Source organism: Eleutherodactylus coqui, chromosome 6, assembly GCF_035609145.1.
Source record: "Eleutherodactylus coqui strain aEleCoq1 chromosome 6, aEleCoq1.hap1, whole genome shotgun sequence".
NCBI lineage: Eukaryota > Metazoa > Chordata > Amphibia > Anura > Eleutherodactylidae > Eleutherodactylus > Eleutherodactylus coqui.
The window spans coordinates 74,288,609-74,310,228 of NC_089842.1; positions in this window are offsets into that span (position 1 = coordinate 74,288,609).

Consider the following 21,620-nt stretch of genomic DNA (forward strand, 5'->3'; position numbering starts at 1 on the left):
TCCTGTAACATACGTAAAAATGTCCATCATTCCCCCCCCCCCTCACTTCTTTCCTTTCAGTCTCCAAGTTATACAAGATAAGTTCTAAAAGTCTTTCCTTAAAAGTTTTGTTTTTACGAAACAGCCTGCCAATCCCTGGCCTGTAGAATGGGGGGAAACAGTGGGTTGAGTGCAGGGGACTCATAACTATTATGTTGTGACTAGAGATGAGCGAACGTACTCGTCCGAGCTTGATACTCGTTCGAGTATTAGCGTGTTCGAGATGCTCGTTACTAGAGGCGAGCACCACGCGATGTTCGAGTTACTTTCACTTTCATCTCTGAGACGTTAGCGCGCTTTTCTGGCCAATAGAAAGACAGGGAAAGCATTACAACTTCCCCCTGCGACGTTCAAGCCTTATACCACCTCCCTGCAGTGAGTGGCTGGGGAGATCAGGTGTCACCCGAGTATATAAATCGGCCCCTCCCGCGGCTCGCCACAGATGCATTCTGACAGAGATCAGGGAAAGTGCTGCTGGTGCCGGAGCTGCTATAGGGAGAGCGTTAGGAGTGATTTTAGGCTTCAAGAACCCCAACGGTCCTTCTTAGGGCCACATCTGACCGTGTGCAGTACTGTTGAGGCTGCTTTTAGCAGTGTTGCACAATTTTTTTTTTTTTTCTGTATATCGGCCGTGCAGAGCATTGCGTCCGCAGTTTGCAGTCATTGTACAGAGTATAGGGCCAGTACTGGTGAGGCAGGAAAAGAGATATTCAGGCTATATAGGCAGTGGGCTTTTTCCAAAAAATTGGGGAAAAATACTATATTTGGGCTGCCTGTGACCGTCTTCAGTTTACTGCGTGTCTGCTGGGGGTAGTAGTCCTAATTAATACGCAGCTAAGCGTTACAGCAGGCTTGCGCAAAATTGTTTCCTGGATCTGCTGTCTCTGTTACATCAGCGCCGTCATCCCGCCAGAGGGAAACAGTATACATTATATTATACGCTGCCTACAGTATCTATCTACTGGGGGTAGTAGTCCTAATTAATACGCAGCTAAGCGTTACAGCAGCCTTGCGCAGAATTGTTTCCTGGATCTGCTGTCTCTGTTACATCAGCGCCGTCATCCCGCCAGAGGGAAACAGTATACATAATATTATACGCTGCCTACAGTATCTATCTGCCGGGGGTAGTAGTCCTAATTAATACGCAGCTAAGCGTTACAGCAGCCTTGCGCAAAATTGTTTCCTGGATCTGCTGTCTCTGTTACATCAGCACCGTCATCCCGCCAGAAAGAAACAGTATACATAATATTATACGCTGCCTGCAGTATCTATCTGCTGGGGGTAGTAGTCCTAATTAATACGCAGCTAAGCGTTACAGCAGGCTTGCACAAAATTGTTTCCTGGATCTGCTGTCTCTGTTACATCAGCGCCGTCATCCCGCCAGAGGGAAACAGTATACATATTATTATACGCTGCCTACAGTATCTATCTGCTGGGGGCAGTAGTCCTAATTAATACGCAGCTAAGCGTTACAGCAGCCTTGCGCAAAATTGTTTCCTGGATCTGCTGTGCGTTCCGTAAGGGAAGTCAGCCTCCAACCACAGGCCAATAAGCGGCACATTTAATTACAGCGTTCTGTTTCTGCACTACTGGTAATACAGCATGCTGAGGGGTAGGGGTAGGCCTAGAGGACGTGGACGCGGGCGAGGACGCGGAGGCCCAAGTCAGGGTGTGGGCACAGGCCGAGCTCCTGATCCAGGTGTATCGCAGCCGACTGCTGCGGGATTAGGAGAGAGGCACGTTTCTGGCGTCCCCACATTCATCTCACAATTAATGGGTCCACGCGGTAGACCTTTATTAGAAAATGAGCAGTGTGAGCAGGTCCTGTCGTGGATGGCAGAAAGTGCATGCAGCAATCTATCGATCACCCAGAATTCTGCGCCGTCCACTGCTGCAACTCTGAATCCTCTGGCTGCTGCTCCACCTTCCTCCCAGCCTCCTCACTCCATTACAATGATACATTCTGAGGAGCAGGCAGACTCCCAGGAACTGTTCCCGGGCCCCTGCCCAGAATGGGCAGCAATGGTTCCTCTCCCACCGGAGGAGTTTGTCGTGACCGATGCCCAACCTTTGGAAAGTTCCCGGGGTCCGGGGGATGAGGCTGGGGACTTCCGGCAACTGTCTCAAGAGCTTTCAGTGGGTGAGGAGGATGATGACGATGAGACACAGTTGTCTATCACTCAGGTAGTAGTAATTGGAGTAAGTCCGAGGGAGGAGCGCACAGAGGATTCGGAGGAAGAGCAGCAGGACGATGAGGTGACTGAGCCCACCTGGTTTGCTACGCCTACTGAGGACAGGTCTTCAGAGGGGGAGGCAAGTGCAGCAGCAGGGCAGGTTGGAAGAGGCAGTGCGGTGGCCAGGGGTAGAGGCAGGGCCAGACCGAATAATCCACCAAGTGTTTCCCAAAGCGCCCCCTCGCGCCCTGCCACCTTGCAGAGGCCGAGGTGCTCAAAGGTTTGGCAGTTTTTCACTGAGAGTGCAGACGACCGACGAACAGTGGTGTGCAACCTTTGTCGCGCCAAGATCAGCCGGGGAGCCACCACCACCAGCCTCACCACCACCAGCATGCGCAGACATATGATGGCCAAGCACCCCACAAGGTGGGCCGTTCACCGCCTCTGGTTTGCACCGCTGCCTCTCCCCCTGTGCCCCAACCTGCCACTGAGATCCAACCCCCCTCTCAGGACACAGGCACTACCGTCTCCTGGCCTGCACCCACACCCTCACCTCCGCTGTGCTCGGCCCCATCCACCAATGTCTCTCAGCGCACCGTCCAGCCGTCGCTAGCGCAAGTGTTAGAGCGCAAGCGCAAGTACGCCGCCATGCACCCGCACGCTCAAGCGTTAAACGTGCACATAGCCAAATTTATCAGCCTGGAGATGCTGCTGAATACGGTTGTGGAAATGGAGGCTTTCAAAGGTATGATGGTGGCGGCGGCCCCGCGCTACTCAGTTCCCCGTCGCCACTACTTTTCCCGATGTGCCGTCCCAGCCCTGCACGACCACGTCTCCCGCAACATTGTATCTGCGGCGGTGTATGCTTCCTCCACTAAACCACCCTCCTCCTCCTCCTCCTCCTCCTACGCAGACTCTGTCTCGCAATCAAGATGTGTCAGCAGCAGCACGTCGCCAGCAGTCGGTGTCGCGCGTCATGGCAGAACAGCGGTGGGCAAGCGTCAGCAGGCCGTGCTGAAACTACTCAGCTTAGGAGAGAAGAGGCACATGGTCCACGAACTGCTGCAGGGTCTGACAGAGCAGACCGACCGCTGGCTTGCGCCGCTGAGCCTCCAACCGGGCATGGTCGTGTGTGACAACGGCCGTAACCTGGTGGCGGCTCTGCAGCTCGGCAGCCTCACGCACGTGCCATGCCTGGCCACGTCTTTAATTTGGTGGTTCAGCGCTTTCTGAAAAGCTACCCAGGCTTGTCAGACCTGCTCGGAAAGGTGCGCCGGCTCTGCGCACATTTCCGCAAGTCCCACACGGATGCTGCCACCCTGCGCACCCTGCAACATCGGTTTCATCTGCCAGTGCACTGACTGCTGTGCGACGTGCTCACATGGTGGAACTCTACGCTCCACATGTTGGCCAGACTCTATGAGCAGCGTAGAGCTATAGTGGAATACCAACTCCAACATGGGCGGCGCAGTGGGAGTCAGCCTCCTCAATTCTTTACAGAAGAGTGGGCCTGGTTGGCAGACATCTGCCAGGTCCTTGGAAACTTTGAGGAGTCTACCCAGATGGTGAGCGGCAATGCTGCAATCATTAGCGTCACCATTCCTCTGCTATGCCTCTTGAGAAGTTCCCTGCAAAGCATAAAGGCAGACGCTTTGCGTTTGGAAACAGAGGCGGGGGAAGACAGTATGTCGCTGGATAGTCAGAGGACCCTCCTGTCTATATCTCAGCGCGTTGAGGAAGAGGAGGAGGAGGGGGAGGAGGATGAGGAGGAGGGGGAAGAGACATCTTGGCCCACTGCTGAGGGTACCCATGCTGCTTGCCTGTCATCCTTTCAGCGTGTATGGCCGGAGGAGGAGGATCCTGAAAGTGATCTTCCTAGTGAGGACAGCCATGTGTTGCGTACAGGTACCCTGGCACACATGGCTGACTTCATGTTAGGATGCCTTTCTCGTGACCCTCGCGTTACACGCATTCTGGCCACTACGGATTACTGGGTGTACACACTGCTTGACCCACGGTATAAGGAGAACCTTTCCACTCTCATACCCGAAGAGGAAAGGGGTTCGAGAGCGATGCTATACCACAGGACCCTGGCGGACAAACTGATGGTAAAATTCCCATCCGACAGCGCTAGTGGCCGAAGGCGGAGTTCCAGGGCCAGGTAGCAGGGGAGGCGCAGAGATCAGGCAGCATGTACAGCACAGGCAGGGGAACACTCTCTAAGGCCTTTGACAGCTTTCTGGCTCCCCAGCAAGACTGTGTCACTGCTCCCCAGTCAAGGCTGAGTCGGCGGGAGCACTGTAAAAGGATGATGAGGGAGTACGTAGCCGATCGCACGACCGTCCTCCGTGACGCCTCTGCCCCCTACAACTACTGGGTGTCGAAGCTGGACACGTGGCCTGAACTCGCGCTGTATGCCCTGGAGGTGCTTGCTTGTCCTGCGGCTAGCGTCTTGTCAGAGAGGGTGTTTAGTGCGGCTGGGGGAATCATCACAGATAAGCGTACCCGCCTGTCAACCGACAGTGCCGACAGGCTTACACTCATCAAGATGAACAAAGCCTGGATTTCCCCAGACTTCTCTTCTCCACCAGCGGACAGCAGCGATACCTAAACAATACGTAGGCTGCACCCGCGGATGGAAGCATCGTTCTCTATCACCATCAAAAACGTGGACCTTTTAGCTTCATCAATCTGTGTATAATATTCCTCCTCCTCCTCCTGCTCCTCCTCCTGAAACCTGACGTAATCACGCCGAACGGGCAATTTTTCTTAGGCCCACAAGGCTCAGTCATATAATTTTTGTAAACAATTTTTATACGTTTCAATGCTCATTAAAGCGTTGAAACTTTCAGCTGAACCAATTTTTATTTTAACTGGGCTGCCTCCAGGCCTAGTTACAAATTAAGCCACATTAACCAAAGCGATTAATGGGTTTCACCTGCCCTCTTGGTTGGGCATGGGCAATTTTTCTGACGTACATTAGTACTGTTGGTACACCAATTTTTTGGGGCCCTCGCCTACAGTGTAATCCAATTAATTTTTTGCCCACCTGCATTAAAGCTGACGTTACATCAGCTGTGAAGGGCACTGCAATGGGATACATTTATGTACAGCCGGTGGGTTCCAGGGAGCCACCCATGCTGTGGGTCCACACGGAGTTTTAACTGCATGTGTCCACTTCTAAAGAACCCCAGTCTGACTGGGGCATGCAGTGTGGGCCGAAGCCCACCTGCATTAAACATGACATTACCTCAGCTGTGATGGGCAATGCAATGGGATATATTTATGTACCGCCGGTGGCTTCCTGGCACCCACCCATGCTGTGGGTCCACACGGAATTGTAACTGCATGTGTCCACTTCTAAAGAACCCCAGTCTGACTGGGGCATGCAGTGTGGGCCGAAGCCCACCTGCATTAAACATGACATTACCTCAGCTGTGATGGGCAATGCAATGGGATATATTTATGTACCGCCGGTGGCTTCCTGGCACCCACCCATGCTGTGGGTCCACACGGAGTTGTAACTGCATGTGTCCACTTTTAAAGAACCCCAGTCTGACTGGGGCATGCAGTGTGGGCCGAAGCCCACCTGCATTAAACATGACATTTCCTCAGCTGTGCTGGGCACTGCAATGGGATATATTTATGTACCGTAATGTGGGTTCCAGGGAGCCACCCATGCTGTCGGTCCACACGGAGTTGTAATTGCATGTGTCCACTTCTAAAGAACCCCAGTCTGACTGGGGCATGCAGTGTGGGCCGAAGCCCACCTACATTAAACATGACATTACCTCAGCTGTGATGGGCAATGCAACGGGATATATTTATGTACCGCCGGTGGCTTCCTGGCACCCACCCATGCTGTCGGTCCACAGGGACTTCACAATAGGGAGTTGTACCTGCCTGTGTCTATGAATTAAAAACCCCGGTCAGGTTGGGGCATGCAGTGTGGGCCGAAGCCCACCTGCATTTAATCGGACGTTACCTCAGCTGTGATGGGCACTGCAATGGGATACATTTATGTACAGCCGGTGGGTTCCAGGGAGCCACCCATGCTGTGGGTGCACACGGAATTCCCATTGCGGAGTTGTACCTGCCTGTGACTATTTATAAAAAAACACAGTCTGACTGGGGCATGCAGACACCTTGACAGAATGAATAGTGTGTGGCACATAGGTTCCCCATTGCTATGCCCACGTGTGCAGCTCCTGATGGCGGTGGCACAGGATTCTATTACTCATTGCTTCTGTACAGCATTGTGGGCTATCGCCCCACCCCTTTTAAAGAGGGTCGCTGCCTAGCCGTGCCAACCCTCTGCAGTGTGTGCCTGCGATTCCTCCTCATGGCAGATGCACTTATAAATAGACATGAGGGTGGTGTGGCTATGAGGCCAGTGTGTGGCATGAGTGCAGCTGAAGGCTGTCAGGGACACTTTGGTGTGCGCTGTGGACACTGCGTCGTGCGGGGGGGGGGGGGGGGGGGTTGGGCAGCATGTAACCCAGGAGAAGTGGCAGCGGAGTGTCATGCAGGCAGTGATTGTGCTTTGTTGGAGGTAGTGTGGTGCTTAGCTAAGGTATGCATTGCTAATGAGGGCTTTTCAGAAGTAAAAATTGTTGGGGGGGGCACTCTTGCCGCTATTGTGGCTTAATAGTGGGACCTGGGAACTTGAGATGCAGCCCAACATGTAGCCCCTCGCCTGCCCTATCCATTTCTGTGTCATTCCCATCACTTTCTTGAATTGGCCAGATTTTCACAAATGGAAACCTTAGCGAGCATCGGCAATATACAAAAATGCTCGAGTCGCCCATTGACTTCAATGGGGTTTGTTACTCGAAACGAACCCTCGAGCATCGCGATAATTTCGTCTCGAGTAACGAGCACCCGAGCATTTTGATGCTCGCTCATCTCTAGTTGTGACGTATTGGCTAATAGAAGTGAGGACCTCTCAGACCACTATAAACTTGTAAGGTTCTCTACGTTTCATGCATACCATTGTTATTAATCGTACAGATCTGTCTTTTACACAGGGCAATTATAGCCCATATAATCGCTGGAAACAACAAATTTGAGTAATAGTCGTCCCGCGTACAAACAACCACAAAAAAGCCCCATAGCGACTAATCACACATTTGTTGTAGTCGCTTGGCTTTTAGCTCACCTAATAGCCAAGCGACTGTTGGGCTGTGTAAACAGGAGTTGCTCAATCTTTGAGTTACTGCCTATTTACTGTGAATTGAGGCAGGGGAAAGATCCTTGGCCGCTCTGTGTAAAAGCACAAGAGAGATAGTCAGGCACTAATGCGCCCAACAACCATCCCTTTACCTTTTCGCTTCAAGATATTCCCAAGATAAGTGGCAACAGTTGATTAAAAAGGTTAAAAAAAAAGTCTTGTCTTAAGGCAAATGTACAGCTGATGATTGCTAAAAAAACCCCCAAAAAACGCTAATCGGCGATCGTTTTAGGAAAAATTGGTGAGTTTAAATGTGCGTCCATCGTGCGCTTTTCGTGCACTGCTAGCTGATTGTTAAATTCAGTCCAACCTAAAAGTCGTCCTTCAGCCTTATCAGCAGTTTTCCATGGGGAGTGCTGATAGCATTGTTTTCCCCTGGAGAATAAAGGAACTGAAAGCAGATAAGAGCCCTCGGGCTATTAACTACTTTTAGCTAAGGCTTCATTTGCACACTTAATTGCTATTAAGTAGCTGAGTAGCTACTTAATAGTTTGTGCAAAATGATCGCTCAAAGCTGTTACTCAAACCAGCCTTTCCTCACCATACCGTACAGAATAACATACCTTTTCTTTCAAAGTTGATTATTTGGTGCCACTTCTCTTGGGGTACAATATCTGAAAACAGGTAAGAAAGAACATATCTGGTAGCAGAAACCTTTTAAGTGGTAACAACAGAAATGTACAACTTCATTTGCTCAAATGCTGTAGAGTCAGAAGTTATTATAGAGCAAAGTTGCATTTTCCAGGTAGTTTGCAGTGTTTTTTCCCCATTTTAAGGGTGCCGAGTCACAGCTGTCGGGTAATACTGACATTCGAGCTTAAAAGGCGTTTACCTTGTTTTTGGAAAACAGATGCCTCTAGCATTAAAAAATCTGCAAAAAGATTGTTGCGCCTGTCGAAAGAAAGACTATGAACAGATTTTTGCTGCTGGGCAGACCCTACATGGAGGCAGTGGAGTCTGCTCCTTGTACGATGCTTCCATGCTGCACTATATTATAGATAGATTCTCCTCTCGAATCTCCCAGTGCAGAATATCTCCACAATACAACATCCGATGGAACCTACAGCAATTGTTTTCTGAGGCTGTATGATTCAGAAAGAAAACCTCTGTATGAAACTTTTATATTGCCAGAGTCTATTATATTACTAGAGTCTGTGAAGCGAATGACAACCTTTTAACACCATTTTATTTTTAGGTCCAGAACTTTGTCTTGATTATTTTTTTTTCTCATAATATCTCTTTATAGGAGTTTGATCTCCTTTTTTTCTGTTGCTGAGCTCCAAGTCCACCTGCTTCCCCTTCACATATGATGATGAAATTCTTGCTCTGTCTGTTCAAAGGTTAACATTCATTTTTAACCCCTTAGTGACCAAGCCTGTTTGTGCCTTAATGACCAAGCCAAATTTTGGAAATCTCACATGTGTCACTGTAACATAGAATAACTCTGTAAAGGTTTTGCATATCCAAGTGATTCTGACATTGTTTTTTCACCACATGTTGTACTTCATTTAGGTTGTAAAAATAGACTGATAGAATTTATCCATATTTATTAAAAGGGCCAAAATTGGGAAATTTTTGAAAAAATTGAAATTTTTTCACATTTTCAATTGTAATATCTCAGAGATGTGCAAACATACTGTACAAATTTTGGATAAGATATATATTTCCATCTGTTTACTTTATTCTGAATGCACATTTGAAAACATTTCGTTTTTTTAACCCTTTAGGAGACGTACAAATTTAACATTAATTATTAACATTTGGAGGAGCACTTTGTTTTCCTATACCAAGCCAAGATTGCAAAGGTTCATAGGTGGCAGAATGATAGATACCCCTACAAATGACCCCATTTAAAAAACTACACCACTTAATGTATTTACTGAGGGGTGCCATGAGTATTTGGTTTTTTTCAGGAATTAATGCAATTTAGAGGCGAAAAAATAAAATTCAATTTTTTTGCAAACATGTCATTTTAGAGGCAGTTTTTTTTCTATAGTGCACTTTTCCGTGATTGCCGTTATTCATTGGATAGCGGTGATCACGGGCCCGGGGACCGGTCACAGTAGTCCCCGATGATATCTCCAGCCACCCGGCTACCTGCTGTGCATGCGGCTGACGTAATGAGGTCCTGGAGGACCAGATCGATGCAAAAAAATCGTAGAGGACGGGGGTGAGTATTTTTAGCTGCCCTCTTGGATTCGATCCACGAGGGGAGCTGAAAATCTAACTTTTTAAAACTTTTTATTTACATTCTTGCGATCAGTGTTATCCATTGGATAGCCCCCCCCCCCCCGGCTCCCTGCTGCCCCCCATGACAGCTCCAGGTTGTCTGCTACCACCGGGAACCGACCACATGGAGCTGTTATGTCCACAGCCTGCAGGGCTTTAATCCCCAGAGGAAGCATGTTTTTACGGCCCTAGGGATTAAAGCCCAGCAAAGCAATACATAAAAAGTCGATGGGATGTTCACTAAGAGGATAAGCAAAGATTATCTTCAGGATTAAAAAAAACAAAAACAAAACATGGCTGCTTTCTTCCAGAGGCAATGCCACGCCTGACTACAGGTTGTATGTTCTATTGCAGTTTAGCTTGATTTATAGAAGTTGTCCAGAGAGGCAAAATACTTACCTGATCCAGCAGTACCAGAACCTCCACTACTGGTCTGGCTCTGACACTGGGTAACTCTGCTGCCCCTGATGGTATTACAGAGGACTGGCTCATCAGTTCATTTCAATAACTAAGCCAGCCTCCTTCTTTGTCATGTCTGATGCAGAGACCGAGGGGGCTGGCTCAGTAATTGAAATAAGTTAAACAGCATGGGCAACAGAAGGGCCATATCATGTGATCTGATGTTGGACCTAGACAGAAAGTGGTAGTTCTGACATCGTTAAACCAGGTGTTTCCCATCCTTGGATAACCTCTTTAAATGAATGGGGGTGAACTGCAATACGATACACAATCTATGGACAGATTATGGAGGAAAAAAGCTAGTTTAATTCTAATCCTGTACCCCTTTTTAAGGGTATTATAGTTACTTAAAATTTTTCAAGTTTTCACCAATGTAATGGATAGGTAAAAATTGTTAGAGCAATGGCAATTCGAATTGCTGGGACCCCCACTAATCGTCAAAGTATAAGTTCCAAAATTTGCGGATGTATTGAGTGGAGGTCCCGCATGCGCGCTGCCATTTTATTGATTTCAATAGAACTGCCGGGGCTGCCTAAGCACTTTAAGGGTGGATTCTGACGACCGTATATCGTCTCGGTTTTCACGCTGAGCTGATATACGGTGTCCCTGTCTGCAGGGGGGGGGGAAGATGGAAGAGCCAGGAGCAGGAACGGAGCTCCTGCCCCCTCTCCGCCCCTTGCCAATATTTGCAATAGGAGAGGGCAAGATGGGGCGGAGCTAAGTCCCAGCACATAGCTCCGCCCCCATCCCACCCCTCCCATTGCAAATAGTGGCGAGGGGCGGGGAAGGGGCGGGAGCTCAGTTCCTGCTCCTGGCTCTTCCTTTCCCCCCCCTGCAGTCAAGGACACCGTATATCGGCTCGGCATGAAAACCGAGCCGATATACAGTCGTCTGAATCCACCCTAACTCTGCTTTCTCTAGAAGTCCAACTGATGTTAATGGAGCTGCAGCACGCATGCATGCCAAAACTGCTCCATTTAGGGAAATTTGCGACCCCTTATTCTGCTGATTGTTGAGGGTCCCAGCACCTGGACTCCCACAGTGGATAGATGCCAACTCTAAAAAACAAATGAGTAACCAGAAAGGCTCTTTAAAGAGTTATTTAGGTATTAGCAAGTCTAATTGGTAAAGGTCTGACATGTTGGATTTCCACCTCCAATGATCATGAGGATTAACTTATCCCTTTTACCTTTTCTCTGCACTGTGCCATTTCCATCTAGAACTACAGTCCAGCCCAATGCTACTGAGTAACTGTACAGCGCCTGCACAACAGTGGCCATGAGCATGCAGAAGTCTAGAAGAAGCTGTGGTGCTCTGCAGGACGCTAAGACCCTTTCATCCTAGCAATTGGTGGGGGGAAAGTATTTCTTGTTTTCTGCTTGTACTCAGGAACTATAGTGAGTTAATCTGCAGCAGACAAAAAATGATATTTCTAGTATATCCACTATGTTTTCTTATCCCAGACATCCATACAATCAAATCCTTTTCATTGTATATAGTAGCATATCTCATGGCCCTTTAACTGCCTTGGTATACATTTAATGTAATTGAGTCATTTAATGCTAATACTGGTTATTTTCAGCAATGCCCTCGAAGTGGAGCTTCATTGAGATAACAGCCATATAATCTGCTATTCATTATTTATGCATTACAGGAATACTCAATAGCCATGCATAGATAATGTATTTATTGGTGCAGTTTACAAACTTATTTAGTAAGGCTATAATCCTTACTAGTTTGGATGGTTTCGACTTTAGGTCACATCTCTGTACCAGCCATCGAGGCAGTCCATGGTACTATTATGGAGAACTTCTGCCACAAAGTTCTGAACCCCAATAATAATAATAATAATAATAAACTTTATTTGTATAGCGCCAACATATTCCGCAGCGCTTACATAGACAGGGGATACAGAAAGACAAAAGTACAAACATTACAGAACCACGGTTACATATAGTAATCAATTGATGGAAACAATAGGGGTGAGGGTCCTGCTCCAACGAGCTTACATACTACAAGTAATGGGGTGATACAGAAGGTAAAGGGGCTGGAGATGTGCATGGTATGGCGAGGTGGAGAGTGAGGGGTGATATACACATAGACAATGGTCAGACATTTAGCCGTGTGACGGCAGAAACAGTATGACTGCAGGAGCGGTTTATGATGGCTAGCAGGGATTGCAGTCAGTAGGTCAGGGAGCATGTTATCAGGCGGAGTACAGAGGGGTTTGTTTAGGGAATTCGGTATGCCTCCCTGAAGAGGTGCGTTTCTAGAGCACGCCTGAAGTTCTGCGAGTCCTGGATTGCTCGGGTAGCCTTTGGTAGTGCGTTCCAGAGGACTGGTGCTGCTCTGGAGAAGTCTTGGAGGCGGGAATGAGAAGTTCGATTTGAAGGGGCGCTCAGTCTGGTTTCGTTAGCAGAGCGGAGAGCCCGGGCTGGTTGATGGATTGAGATGAGGGAGGCGATATAGGGGGGCGCTGCACTGTGGAGGGCTTTGTGGATGAAGGTGGCGAGTTTAAATTGAATTCTGTATTTAACGGGCAGCCAGTGCAGTGACCGGCACAGGGCAGAGGCGTCCCAATACTGAAATCGGCACTTTCAAAGGGGTTTTGCTTTTCACTATTGAGTAGGAAAGCCGGGTTCCCATATATCCTGTAGGCCGGCTTTTTTTTCCTTCCGGCACTTTAGTGAAACAACTAAGGGAAACTGGTGGCAGAACTGATCTGATAGTTTTGTATGGGATCATCTATGGCATCTGACACATCCGTTTTTATGCTGGACGCCTGCCTTCAAAAAAACGTTGCCTTCAGCATATGTACGTCCTGCTATGTACGGGTATGGACTCCAGACCGGAGCACAAAGTGTAAGCCCGTTGGTGCAGATTATGGAAATATTCAGCCCATGTGAAAGCAATCTTCAGATACCTTTACACAGGATGGCTATCAGCCAAATAATAGCTTGAGGGGGCAAACCAATAGTTGTTCAGTGTAAATATGGTCACCGATAGGGTGACCAGCAATAAGTTGTTAATTGTGTTGTTTCATCTTACCAAAAAAAATAAATGACGGTGGATCAACACCCGTCTGGTGTGAAGTCGCAGTCATTCATATCTGAATGGCTTGTGAATAAATTTGCATAGAAATCCCCTCTATGAACGATATCTTGGCAAACAACTAATGAACAATCATCGCTTTGTGGAAAAGCAAGCGAACAACTGTAATTTCTACGCTTCAATTCATTTTCTGAGCAACTGTCTAGATGATAGTTTCTTCGTGAAAAAGTACATTAACCCTTTAATGCCACAGGCCGTTAACCTACATCCTGTGGATGACGCCGGATCAGAAACAGAGCCTGCACCATCCCGGATCCCTAACGGGACATAAAAATGTAAATAAATAAAAATATAGTAACGAAAAAACTTTTTTGCATACCTTCCCCCTATTTGTATAAAAAATAAAACATTTTAAAAATTCCACATATTTGGTATGATCACATCTATAACAAGATGTAAAATAAATTGAACACACTATTTATCCTGCATGGCAAAAAACCCTAAAAAAATGCAATGAAAAAAGAGATCAAAAACACCTATTCTAGCCCCAAATGGTACCAATTTAACTACAGCTCATTATGCTGAGGTCTTATATATGCTTCCATCTAAGCAGTTCCCCCCTTTCCTCCCCCTCACCGGTTCTCTGCCTCTCTCCTCCACTTCGGCATTTGCAATGGGATGGGTGGGGGCGGAGCTAAGCTCTCGCCCTCTCCCAGGCCCTTGTCCATAGCCAGCAATGGGAGTGGGTGGGAGCTTAGCTCCACCCCCATCCCACCCACTCCCATTGCAAACCACTCGGAGGGGAGGAGAGAGGCAGAGAGCCGTTGAATGGGAGGGAAGGGGAAAACTGTTTGAATGGAAGCGTATATCGGCCAACTGTAAAAACATTGGCCAATATACGCTTGTTTAAATAAGTCCTAAAAACAAGCCCTCACAGAGCTCCATTCATTTAAAAATAAAAACGTTTAAAAAAAACAAACTTAAAATTTAGCAATGTAGAAAAAAATAATAATTTCCAAAAAAAAGGGCTTTCATTGTGCAAATGGGAAAAAAACTAAAAAAAAGTTTGCTTTTTTTTGTATCATTTGGGTATAATTTGTTTATCATCTTAATTGTACTAACCTGCAGAAAAAAAAAATGTATATGTTATTTATGCTGCATGATTAATGCTATAAAACAAAAAAAGGATTAAAGTTTTGCAATGTATTATGTACACCCAAAAATGGTACTGTTACGGATTACGGAGTGTGGATCCACTGGACCAGCCAACCAGGCCTAGCCCTGTCCTGGTATGGCTCGCAGCTGACTCCTCAGATAGAGGGACTGTTGCCAGAAAAAGGGAGACTGACCCTTGGCTACAGAGGGAATGGAAGACCCCTACCTAAAGCAAGGTGATCGCTCTGATAAGGGCAGACCTACGCTGAAATCTTGGTTATCCCTGATGGGGTAGCAAACGTAGGAACTGGTAGAAGGCAGAGGAGCATGCAGATGCAGGACAGAGCAAGGGCAAACCATAGACAGGAATGGGAACTGACAGAAAACAAACGTACAAACAGATGCAGAGCTAAGACAGCACAAACAGAATCAAGACAAAAGCTAGGAATACAGACAGATCTCAGACTGCATGTACAGAACTCAAAGAGTGGGGCAGAAAGGAGCAACAGAGCACACACAGAACTAAAACAGAGTAGGTGACCAAAGAAAGCAGAGTGTCAAAACCTAAGACACACCAATTCTGAGGCCCAGAGGAAGTGCTACAGCTCACCTTAAATAGAGGAGTAACACCTATTTAACCCCACAGGTGAGCTGAGAGCCATAGAGCTAGTTAACCCTCTCAGTGCTGGACAAAAGCAGACAAAGAGAGCGGAGCAGCGCTTGCAGCTGCCCGGAGCCACATAAGGGTGGCAGACACGAGTAGCGACCTTACAGGTACCAATAAAAACAGTCCACCGCGCAAGAAACAAGCCCCCAGACTGCCATGCCGACGGAAAAATAAAAAAGTTATGGCTTCTGAAAAGTGGAGATGAAAATCCCCCCCCAAAATCAGTGAATCCTCTGGGCCAAAATAGGGGTTTTCCAGGGAGAATACTACTGATGACCTATCCTCAGGATAGGTCATCAATAGTTGATCGGCTGGAGTCTGTCGGACTCCGACCGATCAACTGAGCGGGCACATGCTGTCACTACTGCAAATACACAGAGTTCGGAGTGGAAGCAGAGGAAGTCTCTGCTCCAACCTCTGTGCAGTGGCCCGCGCAGGCACAGCTCGCGTTGATTTCAATGAGTGCCATGCGTATTTGCAGCGCTGACAGCATGCACTCACTCAGCTGATTGGTCGGGGTTCCAAGCAACACGCCCCAGCCGACCAACTACTGATGACCTATCCTAAGGGTAGGTCATCAGTAGTATTCTCCCAGGAAAACCCTTTTAAGGGGTTAAACAGATCAAGTGACCCGGGGTTTGGGCCTGTACTGGCAGTTACATTTTGCTATTTCCATGCTGCCTTTCACTCAATTACTGATTGGACTGATTGCCCTGAAGGTAAGATATGTGTCCAGTCTTGTCTTGATATACAAAATGTATGCAGCATCATAAACAGAAATGTGAATACAAAAAGGTAAAAAATGTGAACTTTTTAAGCACAATAGAATAGAAGAATAGAGGACCTGAGGCTCACGGGAGCATCGATTGCATCTAAGTGGAGGTGATTTGGTTGGTATTCTTGCTTGCTTTCAAGGCATCCACTTGTTTACTCCAACTAATACACAATGTAAAGATTTTAAATGTCAAGATTTAGAAATATTGTGTCCAAGAATAAATCAGAGCGTGTATGAAAGGAAGGAAGACAATAATGGACTCAAAGAACATCTCTGACCATTGAGAAAAGGGACGTGTAATAACTGGAACAGCTCACGAGCAGACAGATTTCTGATGTGAACTTTGTGCTTAAAGGTGAAAAGAACAAAAGCTATTTCTGACAAGCTGAACTTTAAATACCATAAGGACATCTATGAAGAACAATGGGAAGATGGCTGGTGACACAACCCAAGGGGGAAGAGGTTAGGGAAGTGGAGTCATTAGTCCGCAGATGAATGGCCAGTTGCACCTCAATGCATTATTAATTTACATATGTAAGAGAATTTAGGATGCGGCCAGCAGGGGACTCTACAAAAGTTGTGCAGAGAAGTGCATTGTAATGGATGGGTTTGTAGCATTGAATTGGTAGACAAAAAAAGATACTAGGATATGCTGATTTCAATTTATTCCCCACAAAGGATCAACTGGTTTCTAAAATCTATATGTTAAGTTTCCTGTACTGTATAAGTGTATGCTAGGTTACATAGTCTACACCCACCTGAAAATATCACTCTTGTTGGATTAGAGACATCTGCGAGGAGCCTCCTGGTTATGTCTACATAGTGAATGTTGGTTAATTGGTTAAATGGGAAAAGAGTGAACTGTGGAAAGCCAGGGGTCGATATGGAGGAAGCAGAAAAAATATATTAGTCAAAACAAAAGAACAAAATCCAGGTCAGGGACGAGAGGAGGTCAGAATGTAGGAGAGGAAGTATAGGTAACATTGGCAGGCAATAGCAATGTCAGACAGTCCAAGGTCAGGTACTAAGTAAAATAAGAGAAGATTAAGCCAAGGAAAGTCAGAAGGCCAACTGGGTCAGATGTCCAAGAAAGATTTCCATTATGGCACCAGAGTAACACACTGCAGGGTTAATAACTGGCACAGAAGTCCTAGGAATGTGAGTTTGTGGTCTGGCTAAATTGTTACTTGTTAACTGCTGATGACTAATGAACCCAGAACCCAAGGTGATGTTAAGTGTATCGTCCGATGATGCAGTAACATCATGCATCTAAAACTCTGCCCACCTACTGCAGCCAATGGCCAAACAATCTAACCGGCAATAATGGCAAGATTGTGTGACTCTGTTAGGTCTGGCAGACGTGGGCATCGTGCTCTGAATCTGTGATTACCTTTTTTCCAGCACTGTCATGGTTAAATTGGTTCTGCCTCTTCCACCCAGCTGCAGATTGTTGGTCATCTCTTCACCACTACATAAAGGCTTCAGACCTGACAGCCATTGCTGCAGTGTTGATGTATGAGCCCTCATATATGCACATGTCGCAGCTGCTTCTGTTTGTTTCTGTGTTTGCAGTTTATGCTTTGTCTTCAGTTTGCTCAAGTACTTCCAGCCTGGTCCTGAACTTGTTCACTCCTTGGTTCTGCAAACGGCGTGGTGTTATCCAACTTCTTGGCTTCTTGGTGATCAGTCCTGACACGGTTAATCAGCACCTAGGTTCCCGCGCAGGGCTGCCCTTGTCAGGGCGAATTCTCTGCTGTTGAGAGGCAGGGTCTTTCCATCTCCTGCTTCCAGCATAGGGCTAGATCCCCTGGTCACCTTGCATTCCAAGTCATGCCTTCCAGCGGTGAGCATCCGGGTTTCTAGAGTCGGCTATCTGCCCTGCCGCTCTGTTCCAATACAGTGTTGGGCTGCCTTTGGCCCCAATGACTGCAGTAACCCATCTAGGCATGCTTTCCACCACATTCTGCATTTGTGCCGAGTGCAGAAGTGTAGTCATGTGGACCTGCGCCCTGCAACGGGTAGAAGCCAGTTCTCCTCATTTTAGGGAAAAGTTTCTTCCCAACTCCAAATTTGGCAATCAGAATAAACCCTTGGACATGTAATATTGTTACGTTCAAGAAAGGCGTCAGCCGTCTTTTAGCAAGTTCATCATCACCACATCCTCAGGCAGAGAGTTCCACAGTCTCATTGTTCTTACAGTAAAGAACCCCCTTCTATGTCGGTGTAGAAACCTTTTCTCCTCTAGACAGAGAGTGCCCCCTTGTTACAGTCTTGAGTATATTTTTACCATATTGCTTTGTTGTCAAAATGGAAACAGACTTATTGCCCTTCCTGACAAAAACTAAGGGGACATGGACCTGATGTACTGCCATGTGAGTGGATGCTAAACTCTCTGCAAGCAGGAAGCTCATGTGATTGAATTATAAAAAAGTTCAACTCCTATCATAGAATGAATCATAGAATGGTAGAGTTGGAAGGGACCTCCAGGGTCATAGGGTCCAACCCCCTGCTCAGTGCAGGATTCACTAAATCATCCCAGACAGATGTCTGTCCAGCTTTTGTTTGAAGACTTCCATTAAAGGAGAACTCACCACCTCCCGTGGTAACCTGTTCCACTCATTGATCACCTTCACTGTCAGAAAGTTTTTTCTAATATCTAATTTGTGTCTCCTCCCTTTCAGTTTTATCCCATTGCTTCTAGTCTTTCCTTGTACAGATGAGAATAGGGCTGTTCCCTCTGCACTGTGACAGTGTAACACCCAACTGGTGCAAATTACTGTAGGGAAATAGCTGTCTACCCACTCATATGGCTGGAGTTGGGAGGGTGTAGTGCATGGACCTGTCACGGTGGCACTTACCAACTCCTGCTAATGTAGCAGAGGATAGGGCCAGTAGTCCTCAGGATGAGGGTAGTAGTATTTGTCAAGTTTGTGTCGCCACCGTTCCACACACCGGCATTCATACACGGCGGATTAATAAATACTGGACAAGTGTATCATACCTCGGGGCCTCAGGAACGCTTGAGGCCCGGCAAAACTTTACTTAGATAAACCTGAATAAACAGGCAATTACAGGTATCATTCACTTGTAGAAAATTACAGGCAGAAGCTCAGAGGTTGGGAGACAAAGAAACACAGGAACAATACGGCCCTATAGTCCATGTTATCTATATGTCACCGGTCCTGGACATTAAGTATACTCCGAAGGAGGTAAAAAGGCAGAAATCACTCCACATACTCTCTGGGAAGAAAATTACTTAGAAGAAGACTTAGCCTAGATGCACCCCGCACATTATCCACGTGGTTGTCACAATCACGTACCTCTATGTGGTGATCCTAATGGCGGATGGCCGCACAGAAAAAATTAATGCCTGTAGTGTGAACGGGTGCCTGTGTTAGTGAATTGGGGTTTGTTGTGCTCTCTCTCCCTCTGGACTGGACTCACTCCTAATACATCCATACTCCAGATGCTACGGGTAGTCGTTCCTCTTCCTCCATCTTCACCAACATGTAAGCTAAAGGTGCTTCCATTCGGCTTTGTGTTAGTCCCCAAGATGAAGACAGAAACACTTCCTGCTCTCAAACACTCACTGCTGTAACCTCCCTTGTACCACATGACCCAGTAGGATAGATACATTCACATGCGAACAGAGCTGACAGGCAATGATTTTAAGGGAGTTAACCCTTCAGACGCTGCAGCTGTGCAACACACATACAGAAAATTGACATGACAGCTTTGCATAGTGCATCCACATGAGACAATACATGTATGACAATTATGGAGGGGACCAAAATGTTGTTCTGGGACACTACAGCAGCCCTTCAGATATTTGTAGACCGCTATTAAGTCTCCCCTCAGCCTTCTTTTTTGCAAGCTAAACTTTCCCAGATCCTTTAACGGTCCCTCATAGGACATGATTTGCAGACCGCTCACCATCTTGGTAGCTCTTCTCTGAACGCTTCCCTGAGGATGATACAAAACTTGTAAATTAACACTTGCTACAATGGCAAAAATTTGCACCAGTCATTTTATACGGTACATTTCGTTTGTCTAATGGAGCTGTTTCTTTTATGCAACCTGAAAAAACAGGATGCTTTTTATTTTTGTTTGTGTTAAAAGACATAAATGAGATCCAAGGTACTTGTTGCCTGGAGGACAATAGATCTCATTCCATAGAAGCTTCATGTTGAGGTTACTGCGTGTCTTTCATGGTTTCCAACAAAGGACTTGAAGACAGAGGAGCCTCCAACCCTCAATGGTGCAGAGAAGGCAGTGTAGGAGTAAACATGCTGATGCGGAAGATAATGCACTTACCTGTCACCAAGATATTGGGGTTATCCCCTAATGGAAATCCCTTATCTCACAATCTGCTTTGCATCTCTTCTTCCTGTTCTTCGCCAGTTGCAGCAAACAGAATTAATTACTTGATCTGTCTCTTTAGCCCTTAGGGCTTGTTGACATGTGTGCCTTTAACATACATTTACTCTTGTGATTGGTATTGCAGCCCGGCATACTATCGGGGCATTGACTTACGTAGACCCGAGGAGGTCTGATCATCCGGCTTGGCTTTCATTTAATAATGATCTTCTGCATAATCCAGTTCTTATGATACAAGATTCTTCGCTCCTCACGTTCTCATTTGTATTTCTTTTCCAATGATGAAGACAAAACAGGTAATTAATAATGAGTTCTACAAATCTGAGCAGTGTGAAAGAAATTGATTAAACCTGCTTAAGGGCTTCTTCACACGGCCGCGTTTGCGTGGATATTAGTGCACGCAAAATCTATACATGGAAAACACAGAGAATAGAAGCCATTGATTTTAATGAGTTTGTTCTTGCGCGCTTCGAAAAAAGTAGGACCTGCTCTATTTTCTTGCTTTTTGTGCAGCAAAGACTCCCATAGAAGTCTATGCACAAATAATCAATGGGAAGCATAAAACTCTGCGCAAAATGTGAGGAAAAGAACACATCTGGACCTCATTAGGCTTTTAATCCATGCAAAGTGTCACGCGTAGGAACTGGACAGGCGTGCGCAAAAAGTATAGCAATATGTGCAGAAACATGGACTAATGTACCTTCTTCCTTCCTCGTTCATGCACAAATACATTGTGCTGCGGTGAGTGTTTTTTCGGTAGTCTGAATAAGCCCTAAGGGTGCATTCACATGGGCGATTTTCACATGTGCGTTCCCTCCAACAGCAGTAAAGATGGAACTTGCACGTGAAAATAACCCATTGATTTCAATCTGTTTATGCACGCAAGCGATTTTTCCCATTAGAAGGTTACTGCTAGGGATGAGCGAGCGTACTCGGAAAAGCACTACTCGCTCGAGTAATTTGCTTTATCCGAGTATCGCTGTGCTCGTCCCTGAAGATTTGGGTGCCGGCACGGAGCGGGGAGCTGCAGGGGAGAGCGGGGAGGAACGGAGGTAAGATCTTTCTCTCCTTCTCTCCCGCCCGCTCTCCCCTGCTCCCCGCTGCGACTCACCTGTCAGCCGCAGCGGCACCCGAATCTTCAGGGACGAGCACAGCGATACTCGGATAAAGCACATTACTCGAGCGAGTAGTGCTTTTCCGAGTACGCTCGCTCATCTCTAGTTACTGCTTATCCTATTTTTGGCTGATTCTTTGCAAGGAATCGCTCATTATTTCCTTTTTTTTAAATGGCATCGCACTCTCAGGCCAGGCGATTTGTATGCGAATGCGATGCAATTTGTGCCATTGAACACTATTGGAAACACTTGCATTTTTTTCCCGTACATGAAAACTGCAGATATATAGATGCGATGCAATGTGCTTTTGCTTAAAAAACTGCATCATGCTTGCATCTAGAATCTCAAT